The sequence below is a fragment of the Rattus norvegicus genome, chromosome 7 (assembly GCF_021556685.1).
Source record: "Rattus norvegicus strain SHRSP/BbbUtx chromosome 7, alternate assembly SHRSP_T2T, whole genome shotgun sequence".
NCBI lineage: Eukaryota > Metazoa > Chordata > Mammalia > Rodentia > Muridae > Rattus > Rattus norvegicus.
In genome coordinates, this window is record NC_141540.1 from 22986027 (window position 1) to 23006703 (window position 20677).

A 20677-nucleotide genomic window follows, 5' to 3' on the forward strand; every position below is an offset into this window, starting at 1 on the left:
AGGAGACCAGATCCCTAGGCCTGGATTTCTGACCATTCCCATAGTGTATCAGGGAAATATTTAACCTTGGATTTCCTGCTCTTAGAGGCCAAAATAAACCTGTCAGTCCGGGAGTCTTATCAAGAATGATACTCTGGGATTCATCTAAGCCAGGCCTCTTACTCAACCCTTCTGCTGCCTATTTCCTGGTGCTAAGCATGGACCTCAAAGTTACCCTAAGCCTGCATGCTGAGGTCACACCCTGAGATGCACTTAAGACTGACCTGAGAGCTGCTCAAGAGGACCACACGGGTTACACCACAAAGAAAAGTCTATCAAAGCTGACATAGGCCAGGAATTTGGTTCCTGACTCGACAGTGCTTGTCCAGTGAGTGTTTTACACATTATATGGATCCCCAGGACCAGAGCCAGAGTTACAACGTCAGGGGCAGGATATAGTGTGCAATTAATAGCCAACAGAATCTTCGGTAGCAAGCTAAGAACCTGCAGAGAAACCTCAAACCCAGCCTACTGGATGGTGCCAAGATCCAGTAAGGAACACTTCCTAAGAGAAAACTCTTCCTGGGAGAATTGCAGCCCAGTAAATGGATGCTCTCACGATTCTCGGTGAAATAACTCATGGACCTTTTCCTTGTGAACAGGGAACTTCAAAACATCATGAGGTGAGGTGAGGTGAGGTGAGATACAGGGAAGAAGGCTGCCCTTTGGCTCAATCTGAGAAGTTAGGATGCTTCATTTGCAGGGGGGAGGATCTCAGGTGTTGTCCCTAAGTGACATCATCATCCTGGTGAAATGTCATGTCACTTGTTCTGAGACCAGTAGGCTTGAGTTGTAACTAATGCCTACACTTTTCAATTAGGAGAATTCCTGGAATTTTTTAAACCTATTTCATCCATGCCAGCTCTTCTGTCTTGTGGCAGACACCACTGACCCACATAAAACTACACACGTGAGTGCGCATGTGGACACACACACACACACGCACACACACACACACACACACCAACCCTGTCATCAAATGAATACAGGGGCTAGAAAACTAAAGACATGGTCCTCCAAAGCAGACCCTCAAATGTAGATACATAAACAAGTGTTCCCCATCCTCATCATCCTGGAAGAGGAATTTAAAGTGCTTTATGTGACCTGTGCCCTGTCCACCATGACAGGTAACAAGGAAACCAAGGTCAACAAACAACGGGTAGGACAGGGAGAATCATGGTGGCTTACACATTGATAGTGGGAAATGAAACTGGGGCCACCCAACTGGCTGCCAGCTATTTTGTCCCTCAGAAGGAGTAAAATAGGACAGCTGTCTGATCCATCGATGTGATGCAGGGATCCTCAGACATGCAGCATCATTGTTGCATTGTTCACTATAGCTCAGAAAAGGAACCAGCCAGGATGACACACCATAAGTGTCACCATGTCCTGTAGAGTCAGTCTCTCTCTCTCTCTCTCTCTCTCTCTCTCTCTCTCTCTCTCTCTCTCTCTCTCTCCTCTCTCTCTCTCTCTCTCCTCTCTCTCTCTCTCTCTCTCTGTGTGTGTGTGTGTGTGTGTGTATGCGTGTATGTGCAAGCTTCTGTGAATGCACTTGTGCATGCAATGTGTCTTATTTGCTTTCTCTTACCCTTGGTCTTTTTATTTCCTGACACTGATTTGTGGGTCTCCATCCATTCCTCACTCTAACCTTGGGTCATAAACATTAGACACTATGCCTACTGATTTTGGCCACTATATCTCTTGTCTTCCCCTCTCAGAACTGGTCCACTCCTTACTGCTCTAGTAAGTGTCCAGTGTTTCCTGCATTTAATAAGTGGTTTGGGCTTTATTTGGGGGCATTATTTGATGTTAGGTTCTGTTCAGATACTTTCTGGTCATGTTCTTCACAGATGTGGCAAGAATCTTTTCCCAGGAGGAGCATTCAAAGATTAAAATAAAATACAGATGTCATCAGGATATGGAATGTGAACATTAAATTCGGATGCTCTTACTTTTGGAGAACAGCAATATGGAGACAAATGTTGTACTGATGCTCCTCTGTGTTTCCAGGGTGGTAGGATTATGCCTGTCAGGTCCCTGCAAGGCCAGGACAGGCTAATGTTACAATGTAAAGCCCAGGGAGCTATGATTACTCCTGAGGTTTGTCCTTCTGAAGAGGCTGGCCATGCAGCGAGGTTGAGTACTTTCCTTGGCCTCTGCTGACAGGTCCAGGGAAAATCCTGACACATAGACTAGAAATTAAACCAAGACTGGTACATAGGAGTCCTTTGGATGCAAAAAACAGCTCCCTGGACAATAGGGATGAAACCCCAACCCAGACTACAGACTTATATACATGGTGTTCCTTTTCCCTTATAACTTCTGCAAAAATGCTCCATGTGAACATGAAATGGACAGTGCCCTCAGCACATCTCCACAGTGTTGGTCTAGACTTTTGCGTCAGGGCCTTTTCCTTCCTTCTGATGATGCTAAGGATCTCTTTAGGGGTTTGGTGCCCATAGAACCATGTGATTCAGTATTTGGTTCCTAGTGGGTAAACCTGTTTCAGAAGGATAAGGCAGTGCTTTTTGGGGAAGAGCTGTGTCCCTAGGGTTCGTTTTATAGATTTCAAAAGCCCAAGTCATTCCCAGTGATTCCCAATGTGCCTCCCGCTTGTGGTCCAGAGAGCTCTCAACTGTTCCTCTCACTATGCCCTTGCTGTGCACAATGTACTTTTTCTGTAAACGTGAGTCTGCATCACACACTATCTTTTATAAATTTGTTGCCTTGGTCATGGAGTCTTAAGGAGCAAAGGAAAGGAAGATGCAGAACTAGAAGCTCTTGCTTTCATGGATCAAGCAGGCTGACATTTACTCATTGAGTCAAAGCATGTAGGTACTTCAGTGTCCTTTGCTGTTGAGTTTATCATCTCATTTCAGACTGATGAACAGTAGGTAGTTGAAGAGAGAGGCGATGCATAGTCCCAGCCATCTGAGATGCCTATGAGCCGAAACAATGACCAGCATGGCTAATATCGGGTTACCTGAGGCTCCAGAAATACAGATTTTGTAAGGTGAAGCCAGAGCTGAGTCAGACATTTGGACATCAGCAGCCCTTGAGTCACTCCTTCCCATAATTGACTCCATGTGCATACTTCAGCATGGAGCTCCTGTGAACCCACTGGATGAGTACCCCAGACTTAGGTGGAATAGCTGTGTGGCATGTTTCTGCAGTTCAGCCTTGATACAGGACAGTGTTCTCAACTAGGGGCAGGGATCCCTGCAAGGTACTTAAGGAACAAGGGTTCTGCTCCATTCTTGTCCCTGCATTTCCTTCAGGTAGGAACAATTAATTCCGTGTTAATATTTTTGAGATGAGTGGGTGGCCCCATACCCGAGGGGTTAACCATGCCTAACCTCTGGATATGATCTCTACAGGATCTCGAAACCCACTGTTGGGTATTTCAACTAATGTGATCCCCATGTGTCCTGGGAGCCGCTTGCTTTGCTAGAATCTCAACTTTCTGGTGGCTACCCTAGTTCCCCACTCCGCATTGCTGCACACATTCTTGTAATTTTCTGTTCCTCTGTATTTCTCTGTCTCTTCTCACACCTGATCCTGCTCCCCTTCTCCCCACCCCCTCCCTTTCGCTTCCATGTGTCTACCTCTCTCTACCTCCTGTGATTATTTTGTTATCCCTTCTATGTAGGAATGAAGAATCCATACTTTAATCCCCCTTCCTTTTGAGCTTCACATGGTCTGGTAGCTGTATCTTTGGTATTCTAAGCTTTTTCTCCTAATATACACTTACTGTGCACGCATTTGATCTTTTGTGACTGGTTTATCTCACATAGGATGATATTTTCTGGTTCCTTCCATTTGCCTGCAACTTTCATTGTCATTGTTTTTAATAGCTGAATAGTACTCCATTGTGTAAATGTACTGCATTTTCTGTATCCATTCCTCTGTTGATGGATATCTCAGTTGTTTCTAAGATTTCCCACAACAGTCCTGAGCATATTACTACTGTTTTTAGGGAGCTAGCCTTTCTGGCCCTACTCGAAAGATATCCTTGCACTCTGAAGGTTGTAACTCAAAGACACCAGAGATCACGTAGTGGGTCTCTGGCTCATAGATATTCTTGGAACATCTGCCCTGTACTTACTCAGCAGCAAGGTAATCAGAGCAAACTAAACTTAAAAAGGTGAACAAGATTCAGTGGACTAGAAAATTTAACAGCAGAACAGGCAAAAGGCTCTCACTACTATACCCTCAGGCACTCATGTGGCATAAAAGATTGGTGGCCACATATACCAAGACTCTGCAGGAAAAGATACAGCAAGAAAGTTAGATGGCCTGGAGTCATCTCCAGCTTCTTCTGACGAACAGAGGATGGTTTGAAAAAAATGATAGGATACTGAGGTGTCAAGACCTCCATTTCTTAGAAAAGTTTTCTCATGAAGTGGTGTCCTATGTCCAAAGAACAAGATTGTACATATGAATAAATTCTATAAATAAATAAATATAAACATCGTACTATGTTGGAAATTGAATAATAATTGCATTAGCTTTGGCTCAAAGTTTTTCTTGGGCCTAATGACGATTAGCACCCTGCTCCACTGCTCAGGACATGACACCCAGGCCGGCATCGATGTTGTTCTGTCCAGTGCTCTGGAATCCACAATATCCTAACTGTTGGGTTCTGGGGTTAAGGAGGGACAATAATTGTAAAAAATAACTCTGCTCTGTCATGATTTATGAATGTTGCCTAACTTCTGGCCAATAGAGATTAAACGTGTTTGGGTATAAAAATGATATTTTCTATGTTTTGGAACGTGAATCTATCCTTGCCTACTGAGTTCTCTATAAATAAAGAAGCAACCAGACTGCCAATCAGTCAGGCTGCAAGATTCCTCCAAACCACCATGACTGACTCACTTCTTTCTCTCTGACTCCTTACCTCCTCTGTGGGACCTGGTCATCATCAGGGCTGGCCTCTGAGAGCTTATAGTGTATGTGTATGGTCAGAAGTCCAGGATGTTACACAACTGCATAGGACAATGATCTATATGTCTTGTATAAGCATTGGAAACAGTCATGGATATCATATACGTTCATAAGAACCAGCTCTGGATATGTTGGACTAATAAGGCAAGCTGTCCTTAAATTTATGCACTCACATGGGATGTAATTGCAGATATCATGTTACTGTGTGAGAATCATTCCTCAATATTCATACATGCATGGTAAGGAGTGCATGGGAAGAATTCATGCAATACTATGTATCATGTACCTGCAATGGAAGGAAAAGAGGTCTTGGAAATTTGGAACGTATATGGATAAAAACTCTGGATATCACAGTCCTACATAGGAAAGGCCGTGTATATTATCCACATATGTAAAAAAACAATCCTGGATATGGTACTCTCATGGACGGAAGCAATAGATATCATCCAAAAAGGTGGGGCACAATCCTGTTTACTTCAAACCCAAAATGATAAAGTCCTGTATATATTTTACTTGCATGAAATTAAGTCTTGGATCTCACTCACCCACAGTGAAAGAAGTCCTGGAAATACTATACCTTCATGGTAAGAGGCACTGGATATCATATTCCCACATGGAAAGAATTCTTGCATATCAGGGACCCACATAAGAAACAGTCTTGGATGTTTGCTACTTGAATAGGAAGAAGTTGTTTATATCGTGTGTGTGTGTGTGTGTGTGTGAGTGTGTGTGTGTTTGTGATACTCCTAGATATCACAAATCCACATACCAGAAATTCCTGCATGTTGTAGATGAACATTTACCCGTATAGGAAGTAGCCTTGTTATTGGAATCCACATGAGAGACATTTGATATAATGAAACAGCAGGAGAAACAGTTCTGTTCATTGGATACCCACATGGGAAGAAGTCCACATATCTTGTTACTGTTTGGGAAAAGATCATGGAAATTATGTGGCATGATGGGAACAAGTCCTAAATCTGTTAAATTATGTTGTGACTCTAGGGAAATTCTTGTTTATATGGGAGGTTCCTGACCCTGTTCTGGGGACTTTTCTTGGGTGACTTCTGGTATGCTGTTTAAGAATTTTTGATTGTTAAGTTGATGTGAGGGGAGCACACATGCATGTATGTCTTGAGACAAGATGCGTCTTTACATTTTTTTTTTACAAAAACCTCTCTCTCTCTCTCTCTCTCTATATATATATATATATATATATATATATATATATATATATATATATATATATATATTTGTTTCATGAAAGAACAATGTATGCTGACGTTTTAAGACATAACAGAATAAGGTGTCGGGTTCCATAACAGATGGTTGTGAGCCACAATGTGGTTGCTGGCAATTGAACTAGGGAACTCTGGAAGAGCAGTCAGTGCTCTCAGCATTTGTCCACCTCTCCAGTCCCTGTTTTCATATCTTGAAGAAACAGATCTTTACAATTTTCACTAAAGGGGAAAAAGGAAACTTTCTTAAGGCTGGTGGAGCCTGTCCAAGTTTCTGAAGATGCCGATATGACTGGCAGGAACTAGTAAGATAAACAAATCAAAATATTTAGGGACCAATGAGATCTATAAGCCTATTAACTAGCAAAGCAATTTATACTTATGAACAAAATGAATACCGATAAACAAAAGAAAGCATTTTCCTACAGAAATGCTAGCGTTTATGAGAGAGAATTGCATCCACAGAGCCACATTTGAAGCCATGAATCAAGTTCTTGAGCTCATCTGCCTGAAAAATGATTGCATGATTGACATCATGCAGGGACACACTGGCTATACCTGGAAGACAATGGCATTTTTGTTATAGTTCTTAAGACAGGGTAAATGAAGAAATAAGGCAATCATTTAAGCTCTACTACGAGATATATTCCCCCCATGTTATTATTGTTTCCTACTTCCTGCATTTTTGTTAATTTACTACCATTATAATATAAGATAAAGTCTCAAGGTTAATTAAAGGAGAAACAGATCCAAGTTGCCCTAGGTATTGAACGTGCCTGACCTCATTACACACGTCAGAATTCTTTCTTGACTTTCAATGCTTATTGGATTTGATCCTGCCTGATTCTGCCATCCAGAGAAAGGTGATTCACTCAAAGTGAGCATGTCAAGCATTCTCTGTGTTCCTGTGTAATCTGGTTGATATCCTCCTGTCTGGGTGGTATATTTTAGGGGAAGAATACCCAGAGTTCACAGAAGGAAATGTTTCATTCGCTTCACAGCTCTGGTACACCCATTAAAGCAGTCATGAGAGGTATCTTTGGAAAAGAAAAGTTATGACATATATTTAATCATGCACATCCATATTTATGGCACTAATCCTTGTAAGCCTTTCCAAGGGACTCTCTTTTGATGTATGTTTTCTCTAAGATCCCTTCAATAATCATTTGGATTCTAATGCCTATTATCTACATAATCATAAAAAGTTACTGACAGTTCTAAGCTTTGGTGACCCTATTCATATGCTGAGGACCCTCACTGAGACATTTTGAGGGATAACAAGACTATTTGACATTACGTGGTGTCATATAATGGGAGTCTAAAAATGAGAATCAACTAAGAGAGCTGGACCTATTTCTGGGGGGAAAAAGAATGAAGGAAATCTCCATATAGGCAGACAGGATTTTCTTTGTCATCTTAATGAAATTCTCCAACTCTCCTATCGTTTAAGATCAAAGTATGTGGAGTGGAATCTGGTTTCAGCACTATTCTTGTCATATGTCAGCTACCATGTTTCTCGTCTTGCTTGGCTATCATTTCTAGATTATAAAGAGTCAGCTTAGTCACAAGATATTGTAACCACTATTTTGATATAATCAATATACTACATGGATTAATACTGTAGGTATTTTGTACTGGTCAATAAGACAGGTTCATTCATGGTCTAAATGGAAATTCTAGTTCCAACACTCATCTGAGTCATTTGGGAAAAGTTATTTGAGATGAGTTATTTGAGTTATTTGAGTTTCAGATAAAATAGTAGCTGTAGTCATTTGAATGAGAACAGCCCATAAAGGCTCACATGTTTGAATAGTTGGTCTCCAGGCAGTAGAACTGTTTAGGATTAAATCAGAAGGGTGACCTTGTTGGAGGAGGTATGTCATTAAGAGCCAGTTGAAAAGTTTTTTTTTTATTAACTTAAGTATTTCTTATATACATTTCGAGTGTTATTACCTTTCCCGGTTTCCGGACAAACATCCCCCTCCCCATCCCCTTCCTTATGGGTGTTCCCCTCCCCACCCTCCCCTGAAAAGTTTTTAAAGCCTAAATCTTTCCCAGTTAGCTTGTGCTTCAAGAAATAATTTGTTAGCTACTCTTGACATACCATAACTGCCTTCCTGTAGCCATACACCCTGACAAGATGGTCAGGTACTACTTTCCAAAACTATTAGCCACAAAGAAACTCCTTATTCTTTAAATTGCCAAGGTCATAGTGCCATATTATAACAATGCTAAAGTAACTGAGTCAGAGACTGACCTCTGAACATATTCGTGAATTTGTGTTCAAAAGTGTTTGCCTGAAATAGAAACATCCAGATAGAATGCAAAGGCACCAATCCATGGAACAGGGTCCCAGACTGAAGGAAAGGGGAAAGTGAATAGATTTATCTTTCTGCTTCCTGACTGCAGACACAGTAGAAGCAACTACCTCCTTGTCTGGCCAACATATCCTTCCCTGAGATATAAAATGTAATAATATATAAAATATAGTAATGTTGTAAACCCAAAGAAACCCTGAGTTTTCTTTTGTCAGGGATTTTATTACATCAATTAAAAAATTAACTAATTGTTATGTAAGAGCTCCAAGCCTGAAATGCCACATTGAAGAACCAGAATATTATAAATAATTTTACAAGGAGGTTTTGTTTATTAAAAGTGAAGTTGAGAAAAACTGCTTAGAATGTTATCTGGTATACAATAGCACCAAAACAGACCATTGAAAACAGCATAAATTTTATTTTCCCGAGAGGAGGCATCATTTCTGTAGATCTACTTGCTATTAGATGGTGTCTTGTATAATTGTCCATCTATTCTGATAATATCCATTGGAAAAATCATGTCAATACTCTTATTCCACACTACAATGATGCATTAAACCCTGCAATTTCGTGGAGAAGAAAGAGGTAGACAAGGGTCCTATTGAAAGAGAAAGATTTTCTGGATACAAGGAAGAAGACTGAGTACATGAGTACAGGGGCATGCACCCCAAGCATGTACTCTCTTCCAGCGTTTTCATGTGCTAAGTTCAACCTCAGAGGATTCAACGAGACACATTCAGTCCCTGGTGACATCATTCCCCTGCATAGATACACAATATGACTCACCACAGTTTTAGATAATGGTTGGGATGAACTTTAAGAGGGAGTAGGAGGGTAGACAATGAAAGAAGCTCCTAACAGGAATGGAAGTAGTCAGTGCTGCCCTATGAAGGTTGGGGAACACTGTTGGCCTGGCAGTCTGAGGGCTATGTTCTGTGATGCTCACACTGCTCTCCTGACACACACACACACACACACACACACACACACACACACACACACACAAAGGAGGCAATACTTAAAAACTATAGTGTGGGGACAGTTTTTATATTTTCTAACTTGCATTGTAAGAAAAATAAACCTTTTCTTCTTTATTTCTTTTTCTTTTTTAAAAAAAAATTTGTCCAGAATTTTTGGAGTTTGACTTGTAGTCGAACTTCTTATAGATTTATTATGCAAACTCAAAGGAATATAAAGGATACAGAGCTAGGAACATAGATTGGTGGTAGGCGGCTTGCTTAATATATATGAGGCCTTAAATTCAGTTTCCAGTACCAGAAAACAACATCACCAAACCCTAAAATACTTGGATTAATAAGATGGTTCATCACATAAAGACATTCACTTCTTACAAAGCCTGAAGACATGACTTCAATTCCCAGGTCTCAGACAAAAGGAGAGAACTGATTCCCAGTGAATGACCTCTAACCTCTGCACCTGCAGCTATAAGCAGTGCACAAAGTCCCAGTCCACAGTTTCCTATGCATACCAGGAGGATGTGTGGGTTCAGAACTCGTTTGGGCATAACAACTAACTCTCTTTCCAGATCAGTACAATAAAGGAGTGATGTGCAAAAAAAAAAAAAAAAAAAAAAAAAAAGAAATGATAGATTAGTAAAGGAAAACACCAAATGTAAAAAGTTCCTAGCTCTGGGGCTGGAGAGATAGCTCAGTGGTTAAGAGCACTGTCTGCTCTTCCAGAGGTCCTGAGTTCAATTCCCATCAACCACATGGTGGCTCACAACCATCTATAACCAGGTCTGGTGCCCTCTTCTGGCCTGCAGGCATACATATAGGCAGAAAGCTGTATGATGTATACTAAATAAATAAATAAATAACTTACTTCCTGGTTGCTCCCGCCACAGAGAGCTCGTGGGCAGCACCCCGCGAGCGAACTTGAGCCTCGGGACAGCAGGTAAGACCAACTTTTCTGCTACAAGAGACCTGCCTGGTGAACTCGGGACACACAGAGGCAGAATTCCTCTAGGACCGGGCACTGCCTGTGTTTACCGGGAACCCCAAACCCACGGATCCCGGCCGGCAGCAGCTTTCTGCTCCCAGACACCATGGGAGAGATACCTCACCGCCTGGTCAGGTGGGCACTCCTGAGGCTGCAGAGCGGAAGAGACCACCAACAGTGCCCACCCCTGCCCACATCCCGGGCCCAAACGGAAACTGGGTTCCCACAGAGGAGGGCCCAGGAGCAGGAGGACCGCTACGCCTGAGACACCGCCATAATCTGAAGGAACAGACCGGATAAACAGTTCTCTGCACCCAAATCCCGTGGGAGGGTGAGCTAAACCTTCAGAGAGGCAGACACGCCTGGAAAACCAGAAGAGACTGCACTCTACACACATTACTGATTCCAGAGGACAACACCAAACGCCATCTGGAACCCTGGTGCACGGAAGCACCCGGAAAGGGCAGCGCAGATCTTCCTGGTTGCTCCCAGTGGAGAGCTCATAAGCAACACCCCACGAGCAAACTTGAGCCTTGGGACCACAGGTAAGACCAACTTTTCTGCTGCAAGTGACCTGCCTGGTGAACTCAAGACACAGGCCCACAGGAATAGCTGAAGACCTGTAGAGAGGAAAAACTACACGCCCAAAAGCAGAACACTTTGTCCCCATAACTGGCTGAAAGAAAACAGGAAAACAGGTCTACAGCACTCCTGACACACAGGCTTATAGGACAGTCTAGCCACTGTCAGTAATAGCAGAACAAAGTAACACTAGAGATAATCTGATGGCAAGAGGCAAGCGCAGGAACCCAAGCAACAGAAACCGAGACTACATGGCATCACCGGAGCCCAATTCTCCCACCAAAACAAACATGGAATATCCAAACACACCAGAAAAGCAAGATCTAGTTTCAAAATCATATTTGATCAAGATGCTGGAGGATTTCAAGAAAGACGTGAAGAACTCCCTTAGAGAACATGAAGAAGCCTACAGAGAGGAATCACAAAAATCCCTGAAAGAATTCCAGGAAAACACAATCAAACAGTTGAAGGAATTAAAAGTGGAAATAGAAACAATCAAGAAAGAACACATGGAAGCAACCCTCGATATAGAAAACCAAAAGAAGAGACAAGGAGCTGTAGATACAAGCTTCACCAACAGAATACAAGAGATGGAAGAGAGAATCTCAGGAGCAGAAGATTCCATAGAAATCATTGACTCAACTGTCAAAGATAATGTAAAGCAGAAAAAGCTACTGGTCCAAAACATACTGGAAATCCAGGACTCAATGAGAAGATCAAACCTAAGGATAATAGGTATAGAAGAGTGAAGACTCCCAGCTCAAAGGACCAGTAAATATCTTCAACAAAATCATAGAAGAAAACTTCCCTAACCTAAAAAAAGAGATACCCATAGGCATAAAAGAAGCCTACAGAACTCCAAATAGATTGGACCAGAAAAGAAACACCTCCTGTCACATGATAGTCAAAACACCAAACGCACAAAATAAAGAAAGAATATTAAAAGCAGTAAGGGAAAAAGGTCAAGTAACATATAAAGGCAGACCTATCAGAATCACACCAGACTTTTCACCAAAAACTATGAAGGCCAGAAGATCCTGTCCTGATGTCATACAGACCCTACGAGAACACAAATGCCAGCCCAGGTTACTGTATCCTGCAAAACTCTCAATTAACATAGATGGAGAAACCAATATATTCCATGACAAAACCAAATTTACACAATATCTTTCTACAAATCCAGCACTACAAAGGATAATAAATGGTAAATGCCAACATAAGGAGGCAAGCTATACCCAAGAAGAAGCAAGAAACTAATCGTCTTGGCAACAAAACAAAGAGAAGAAAAGCACAAAAACATAACCTCACATCCAAATATGAATATAACAGGAAGCAATAATGACTATTCCTTAATATCTCTGAATATCAATGGCCTCAACTCCCCAATAAAAAGACATAGATTAACAAACTGGATACACAACGAGGACCCTGTATTCTGCTGCCTACAGGAAACACACCTCAGAGACGAAGACAGACACTACCTCAGAGTGAAAGGCTGGAAATCAAATTTCCAAGCAAATGGTCAGAAGAAGCAAGCTGGAGTAGCCATTCTAATATCAAATAAAATCAATTTTCACCTAAAAGTCATCAAAAAAGATAAGGAAGGACACTTCATATTCATCAAAGGAAAAATCCACCACGATGAACTCTCAATCCTAAATATCTATGCCGCAAATACAAGGGCACCTTCATACGTAAAAGAAACCTTACTACAGCTCAAAACACACATTGCACCTCACACAATAATAGTAGGAGATTTCAACACCCCACTCTCATCAATGGACAGATCATGGAAACAGAAATTAAACAGAGACGTAGACGGACTAAGAGAAGTCATGAGCCAAATGGACTTAACAGATATTTATAGAACATTCTATCCTAAAGCAAAAGGATATACCTTCTTCTCAGCTCCTCATGGTACTTTCTCCAAAACTGACCATATAATTGGTCAAAAAACGGGCCTCAACAGGTACAGAAAGATAGAAATAATCCCATGCATGCTATCAGACCACCACGGCCTAAAACCGGTCTTCAATAACAATAAGGGAAGAATGCCCACATATACGTGGAAATTGAACAATGCCCTACTCAATGATAACCTGGTCAAGGAAGAAATAAAGAAAGAAATTAAAGACTTCTTAGAATTTAATGAAAATGAAGGTACAACATACCCAAACTTATGGGACACAATGAAAGCTGTGCTAAGAGGAAAACTCATAGCGCTGAGTGCCTGCAGAAGGAAACAGGAAAGAGCATATGTCAGCAGCTTGACAGCACACCTAAAAGCTCTAGAACAAAAAGAAGCAAATACACCCAGGAGGAGTAGAAGGCAGGAAATAATCAAACTCAGAGCTGAAATCAACCAAGTAGAAACAAAAAGGACCATAGAAAGAATCAACAGAACCAAAAGTTGGTTCTTTGAGAAAATAAACAAGATAGTTAAACCCTTAGACAGACTAACGAGAGGACACAGAGAGTGTGTCCAAATTAACAACATCAGCAATGAAAAGGGAGACATAACTACAGAATCAGAGGAAATTCAAAAAATCATCAGATCTTACTATAAAAGCCTATATTCAACAAAACTTGAAAATCTGCAGGAAATGGACAATTTCCTAGACAGATACCAGGTACTGAAGTTAAATCAGGAACAGATAAACCAGTTAAACAACCCCATAATTCCTGAGGAAATAGAAGCAGTCATTAAAGGTCTCCCAACCAAAAAGAGCCCAGGTCCAGACGGGTTTAGTGCAGAATTCTATCAGACCTTCATAGAAGACCTCATACCAATATTATCCAAACTATTCCACAAAATTGAAAGAGATGGAGCACTACCGAATTCCTTCTATGAAGCCACAATTACGCTTATACCTAAACCACACAAAGACCCAACAAAGAAAGAGAACTTCAGACCAATTTCCCTTATGAATATCGACGCAAAAATACTCAATAAAATTCTGGCAAAACGAATCCAAGAGCACATCAAAACAATCATCCAACATGATCAAGTAGGCTTCATCCCAGGCATGCAGGGATGGTTTAATATGCAGAAAACCAACAACGTGATTCATTATATAAACAAACTGAAAGAACAAAACCACATGATCATTTCATTAGATGATGAGAAAGCATTTGACAAAATTCAACACTCCTTCATGATAAAAGTCCTGGAAAGAATAGGAATTTAAGGCCCATACCTAAACATAGTAAAAGCCATATACAGCAAACAAGTTGCTAACATTAAACTAAATGGAGAACAACTTGAAGCAATCCCACTAAAATCAGGGACTAGACAAGGCTGCCCGCTCTCTCCCTACTTATTCAATATAGTTCTTGAAGTTCTAGCCAGAGCAATCAGACAACAAAAGGAGGTCAAGGGGATACAGATCAGAAAAGAAGAAGTCAAAATATCACTATTTGCAGATGATATGATAGTATATTTAAGTGATCCCAAAAGTTCCACCAGAGAACTACTAAAGCTGATAAACAACTTCAGCAAAGTGCCTGGGTATAAAATTAACTCAAATGAATCAGTAGCCTTCCTCTACACAAAAGAGAAACAAGCCGAGAAAGAAATTAGGGAAACGACACCCTTCATAATAGACCCAAACAATATAAAGTACCTTGGTGTAACTTTAACCAAACAAGTAAAAGATCTGTACAATAAGAACTTCAAGACTCTGAAGAAAGAAATTGAAGAAGACCTCAGAAGATGGAAAGATCTCCCATGCTCATGGATTGGCAGGATTAATATAGTAAAAATGGCCATTTTACCAAAAGTGATCTACAGATTCAATGCAATCCCCATCAACATACCAATCTAATTCTTCAAAGAGTTAGACAGAACAATTTGAAAATTCATCTGGAATAACAAAAAACCCAGGAGAGCTAAAACTATCCTCAACAATAAAAGGACTTTAGGGGGAATCACTATCCCTGAACTCAAGCAGTATTACAGAGCAATAGTGATAAAAACTACATGGTATTGGTACGGAGACAGACAGATAGACCAATGGAATAGAATTGAAGACCTAGAAATGAACCCACAAACCTATGGCCACTTGATTTTTGACAAAGGAGCCAAAACAATCCAATGCAAAAAAGATAGCATTTTCAACAAATGGTGCTGGTTCAACTGGAGGTCAACATGTAGAAGAATGCAGATCGATCCATGCTTATCACCCTGTACAAAGCTTAAGTGCAAGTGGATCAAGGACCTCCACATCAAACCAGACACACTCAAACTAATAGAAGAAAAACTAGGGAAGCATCTGGAACACATGGGCACTGGAAAAAAATTCCTGAACAAAACACCAATGGCTTATGCTCTAAGATCAAGAATCGACAAATGGGATCTCATAAAACTGCAAAGCTTCTGTAAGGCAAAGGACACTGTGGTTAGGACAAAACGGCAACCAACAGATTGGCAAAAGATCTTTACCAATCCTACAACAGATAGAGGCCTTATATCCAAAATATACAAAGAACTCAAGAAGTTAGACCGCAGGGAGACAAATAACCCTATTAAAAAATGGGGCTCAGAGCTAAACAAAGAATTCACAGCTGAGGAATGCCGAATGGCAGAGAAACACCTAAAGAAATGTTCAACATCTTTAGTCATAAGGGAAATGCAAATCAAAACAACCCTGAGATTTCACCTCACACCAGTGAGAATGGCTAAGATCAAAAACTCAGGTGAAAGCAGATGCTGGAGAGGATGTGGAGAAAGAGGAACACTCCTCCATTGTTGGTGGGGTTGCAGACTGATACGACCAATCTGGAAATCAGTTTGGAGATTCCTCAGAAAATTGCACACTGAATTGCCTGAGGATCCAGCTATACCTCTCTTGGGCATATATCCAAAAGATGCCCCAACATATAAAAAAAGACACGTGCTCCACTATGTTCATAGCAGCCTTATTTATAATAGCCAGAAGCTGGAAAGAACCCACATGCCCTTCAACAGAGGAATGGATACAGAAAATGTGGTACATCTACACAATGGAATATTACTCAGCTATCAAAAACAATGTCTTTATGAAATTCATAGACAAATGGTTGGAACTGGAAAATATCATCCTGAGTGAGGTAACCCAATCACAGAAAAACACACATGGTATGCACTCATTGATAACTGGCTATTAGCCCAAATGCTTGAATTACCCTAGATGCCTAGAACAAATGAAACTCAAGACGGATGATCAAAATGTGAATGTTTCACTCCTTCTTTAAAAGGGGGACAAGAATACCCTTGGCAGGGAATAGAGAGGCAAAGATTAAAACAGAGACTGAAGGAACACCTTCAGAGCCTGCCCCACATGTGGCCCATACATATACAGCCACCCAATTAGACAAGATGGATGAAGCAAAGAAGTGCAGGCCGACAGGAGCCGGATGTAGATCTCTCCTGAGAGACACAGCCAGAATACAGCAAATACAGAGGCGAATGCCAGCAGCAAACCACTGAACTGAGAATAGGACCCCCGTTGACGGAATCAGAGAAAGAACTGGAAGAGCTTGAAGGGGCTCGAGACCCCATATGTACAACAATACCAAGCAACCAGAGCTTCCAGGGACTAAGCCACTACCTAAAGACTATACATGGACTGACCTTGGACTCTAACCTCATAGGTAGCAATGAATATCCTAGTAAGAGCACCAGTGGAAGGGGAAGCCATGGGTCCTGCTAAGACTGAACCCCCAGGGAACTAGACTGTTGGGGGGAGGGCGGCAATGGGTGGAGGGTGGGGAGGGGAACACCCATAAGGAAGGGGAGGGGGGAGGGGAATGTTTGCCCGGAAACCAGGAAAGGGAATAACACTGGAAATGTATATAAGAAATACTCAAGTTAATAAAAAAATTTCTTTTTTTTTTTAAAAAATAAATAAATGTAAAAAAAAATTTCCTAGTTCAAAACATCCAGGAAATTTGGGACACTTTGGAAAGATCAAACAAAGAATCATAGGAGTAGAAGAGATGAAGATTCTCAGTACCAACTGCCAGAAGATATCTTTAACAAAATCCTAGAAAAAACATTCCCAAACTAAAGGAAGAAATTGTACCAGAAAGGAAAGTCCTTCCACCACATAATAATCAAAACACTAAATGGATAGAACAAAGGAAGAGTACTCAAAGCTGCAAAGGACAAAGGACAAGTAGGCAATAACAGTATCAGAATTACACTTGAGTTCTCCAAAGGGACTCTAAAAGATAAAAATTCTGGACATATTCCTTCCGATCCTAAGAGAAGGCAGGAGCCACCCCAAAATACAATACTCAGCAAAACACTCAATCATCATAGATATAGAAACCAAGAAATTCCATGACAAAGCAAATTTTAAACAATATCTTTCTACTATTCCAGTCCTAAAGAGTGTACTAGAAGTAAAACTCCAACACAGGAGGATAACTACACCTGAGAAAATACAAGAGATTAATGATCACACACACACACAGACACACACACCCACACAAACGAACACAGACACACACATACACACACACACATACACACACAAACACACACACACACACCCAGAGAGAGAGAGAGAGAGAGAGAGAGAGAGAGAGAGAAGAGAAGAGAAGAGAATTGCATACACACAGTAACAACCCCAACATCAACATCAAAATAATAGCAACTAACCATCATTGGTCCTTAACGTCTCTCAATGTCAAATCACCAATAAAAATAGACACAGACTAACAGACTGAAACCTAAAACAAGATTGAGCATTCTACTCCATACATGAAACAAAACGCAGCAAAACAGTGGACACTATATCAGACTATAAAGCTATAAGATGATTTTCCAAGCAAGTGGACCTCAGAAATGTGATGGAATTACTATTGTAATATGTAATAAAATAGACTTCCAACCAAACATAATCAAAGGAGAGGACGAAATACACTCCATACTCTTCAAAAGAAAAATCTACCAAGATGAAATCTCAATTCTGAACATCCATGCCCAATTGCAAGGGCAGCCAGATTCATAAAAGACACTTTACTAAGGCTCAAATACACACTGAACAGCACACAATAATAACGGTGAACTTCAACACACCACTCTCATCAATGGACAGGTCAGTGAAACAGAGAAACAATGAAAATTACAGAGACTATAAACCTAATGGATTAACAAATATCTACAGGACATTTCACCCGAACATAATGGAATATACCTTCTTCTCAGCACTCACAGAACCTTTCCAAAATCAACAATATATTGAGCATAAAAGGAACCTCCATAGACACAAGATTAAAATAACCCCATGCATTCTATCAGATCAGCACAGATTGAGTGTGGACGTCAACAACAACAGAAACAGCAAAAACACACACCCAGGGTAACTGAACGACTTTGTATCGAATTATCATTTGGTTAGAGAAAACATTAAAAAATGAAAGACTTTTCAGAATCCAGTGAAAATGAAAGCACAATATACCCAAACTTACAGCACACAGTAAGAAGTGTGGTAAGAGGAACAGTAATAGCACTGTGTGCCTTCATAAGGAAAATGGAGAGATCTCATACTAGCAATGTAAGGGCACACCTGAAAGCTCTAGAAGAAAAAGAAACAAAAAGAGCCAAGAGGAGTCTATTGGTTCAGGTTCTCTCCTCAGGGATTCTTATGTGTGGTGCCCTTTAGGATATCTGCCCAGTTTGCTTGATAACAGAGATGGAGACACTTGTCTCTCTCCTCTGTTAGTGAAAGAAAACAGCAAAAGGGTCAGGAATGTTTATTTAAGCTTCAGGAAGAAAATTTAAGGAGAATATACCCAAATACTCAGCTGTTTCCTGACAGGCATAGGAGGCATTTCACCACGAATTTTATATCCTGTGGGGCAAAGTGCTGGTTAGAAGATGACCTGTTTCAATCTGATGAGACTTGACATCATGCTCCCACCATTGACAAAAATATGAACTCTAATGGCAGTAAGTACAGATCCCTTGAGACCGCTGCAGGGGGAAAAATCTGATTATCTTCTATGTCCAGAAATGTCTGTGTAGAGTACTGTCAGGGAGTTCAGCTGAAAACGGTCCAGACCCAGGGCTCCCTTGAACAGTATTTACTGCTCGGGCCTGTTGAGGGTTGAGTCAACAGATTATAGATTTGTGGATTATTAAATACAGCGTGGGACAGGCGATGCTGAACAAGAGTTAGGAATTAACATGAAGAGAGTCAATGCTACTCTGATGAAAACTGAGGTGATAGCAGTTCGCATGGCTGTTTAGCGAGAACACACCAACATCAGGCCAGCACCTATCAAGTCATGCTTTATATCGGCACTTCCCGAGAAGTGTTTTCAGAAACAGGCAGCTTATACAATGACTCTGGAGTCCTTCAGTCAGTGTTGCCTGCTTTTCTTATCCCTATGACAAAAGCACCTTAATGAGGAAGGATTTATTTTGCTTTACAGTTTCAAAAGGTTCAGTACTGTGTCAGGGAAGACACAGTGGTTAGAGCATGTGGCCTGTGGTGATGGGAACCAAAGCATAGGAGATTGTTTACCCGAGCCTTGTTTAGGAAGCAGAAGGCTCAAGTTGGCATCAGAGCCAGGTTATAACTCAAAGTCTATCCTCCAAGATACCTGTTTTCTCCAGCTAGGCTATGGTCCTACATATGCCCCAACTTACCAAAGTAGTATTGTTATGGTGGCCCCTTGTATCTAACATAATGTAATCATAAAGTTAATGCAGAAAAGTTTATTGTAATGAGCCACTGCAGAGATGTGGACAGGAATCTGGAGATAAACTCTGACCCTGAGTCAGAATGTTATAGAATTTTTAATCAAATACGAACAATGGCTGTAATCATCTGTGCCACATTGCAGTTTCATTGTCTGTCAATCAGGACTATACTAGGAACTTTTCTTCGTGGTACATTTATGCTTGTCTCATTGGTTGGCTTGCTCAACTGCGGGAGAGTGGTTTGCCCAGCATTCATATCTCAACTTGCCAACCAAGATGACACTCATTCAGGAAGGGCTTGGGAAGTGAACCTTTGACACCTGTTCAGAATGCAAGTTTTATTCAAAATGAAATTGCGGTCTGCAGCTGGAGTTGACCCTGTGCCAGAGCTCTCTGTACCCAGATCCTACTAGGAAACAGCTGGTCTCCCAGGAGTGCTGACACACAGGCTTAGAGGAGGGCCAAGCCACTGTCACAGACAGCAAGACCAGCTAACACCAGAGATAACCAGATGGCCAGACAAGTGTAAGGACCTAAGCAACAGAAACCAAGGCCACTTGGCATCATGAGAACCCAGTTCTCCCACCAGAGAAAGTCCTGGATACCCAAACACATTGGAAAAGCAAGATTCTGATTTCAAGTTACACCTCATGATGAAGTTAGAAGACTTTAAGAAGGATATAAATAATTCCTTTAAAGAAATACAGGACAATACAGGTAAACAGGTAGAAGACTTTAAAAAGGAAATACCAAAATTCCTTAAAGCAAGACAGGAATACACAACCAAACATGTGAAGGAATGGAGCAAAACCACCCAGGATCTAAAAATGGAAATAGAAACAATAAGGAAATCACAAAGGGAGACAACCCTGGAGATAGAAAACCTAGGACAGAGATGAGGA